Source organism: Hyalella azteca, unplaced genomic scaffold (genome assembly GCF_000764305.2).
Source record: "Hyalella azteca isolate HAZT.00-mixed unplaced genomic scaffold, Hazt_2.0.2 contig15098, whole genome shotgun sequence".
Taxonomy (NCBI): Eukaryota; Metazoa; Arthropoda; class Malacostraca; order Amphipoda; family Hyalellidae; genus Hyalella; species Hyalella azteca.
This window is the reverse complement of record NW_025944962.1, coordinates 92,094-93,796: the sequence shown is the minus strand read 5'-3', so window position 1 is coordinate 93,796 and position 1,703 is coordinate 92,094.

The following is a 1,703-nucleotide window of genomic DNA, read 5'->3' as shown; positions in this document are numbered from 1 at the left end:
CATATTAATGGCGTACATCAATTCTACACCCTATACAGAGTATGTAGCGTAAATCGGATCTTTTTCAAGGATGAAACAAAGACAAATGGTATATTGTTTCTACCACCGTGTCCTAATATAGCGGTACCTATTTATCCATGTACATATATATTTTATATCTACCGAGTCATATGTTATTATTACGCGCTAGTGGCGACATAAGTGGTTTTACTTTGCCGAGCGTTCAAAAAAGCATCGTTGAATATTTCGTCGCTGTTAATGAAGTTGAATACAAAACATTACCCCAACACGAAACCTATTTCTATCGCATAATAAGTTTCATACAATTATGTAAATGAAAAACTTTTCCTGAAGCCTCACATCTTATTCGTTACAGCAAGAAAATTCCATTCAGGTATGGCCATGATTATAGTTCGTTTGCTAAATAATCACTTGTACTAAACATAATTGCCCCAACTGAAGAAGGCTTTGATAACTTTTAATTAGAAAAACGCTGCAAATAACGAGACTTTGATTAAATACCGCACTCCATTATACTCCTTGATGCAACAACACACGGATGTGCTTGTTAGCATCTCTTCTTTCCGAGCATCTATGTTTCAAGCATTTTTAGTATCAAATATTGATTCATTTCATAATACTTATTTCTTAAGCATCTAAAATATAAAATATCTAAATTTAAACCATCTAAAGCACCTATATTTCCAGCATCTATTGTATTCGAGCCATCAGGAAACCATGGAAGATCGCACCTGGCTGACATTAAGCCTCCTTTACCTCGATCTCGGTCATGGCTCAGGCTCCGACATCGCTATTGTAGAGAACAATACGCGCTCCAAAACTCAACTGAATTCAATTTAGGAAGAAAATGTTCGGGTGGATCTTGGGAGTTTATTGACGGTGAGAGGACGATCCGATCGCTTTAGAGGCGCGTGCTTGGAATTCTGAGCGGGGTTCAGCCCGATCAAGGGGTCTATAGACGACCAGGACACAACGGAGATATTGCTACGATAAAGTGTCATGTTCTTATTTCTTTGGAATGTCTTGTTCACTGTGAACAGTTCAGTCATATTCTCGAACTAGACGGCGTCATTCAGACCGTGCGGTGGTGAAAAGCTGTTCTCTTTAAATGAAGCATCATAGTTTTCTTGCCTAATTGCCTTTTCTTTGTTTTTCACAATACGAAATTTTGTTTGGTTTATTATGATTATGCGTCTGCTTCTAGTATTGTTTATTTTTGCCCGGCTGTGATAGCTTCCTTGTTCCCTAACAATGGTTCGTCATTGCTCTCGTATTGATTGCGCATTACTGTTCTATTACCATGAACCGTTCATATTCTTACACTATATGAGGCACTGCACCCTAGTTATGAAATGACATTGTTCTCTTTCGGTGTGCATGTTAGCGTTCGCGTAAAGTTGTATACAATTTTTACTCGGAGGTTTTTGTGATTTGGTCTCTTGCTCTTTGACGATGTGACTTCCTTCCTTCTTAGATTCCTGACAATGTGACTGACTTCATTTTTCCTTCGCTCTTCGCTTGCTCTCTGACACTGTGACTGCCTCGTTTCCTTGTGACACTGTGCTCTGTTCTCGTGTAACAATGCGCATTTCCAGTTAGATGGTAGCGAGTTCATGTTTTCTATTATTAAAACTGGAAATACTGAGGGTAGACCTGCCGTCATAGGGTTGACCTGTCGAGGA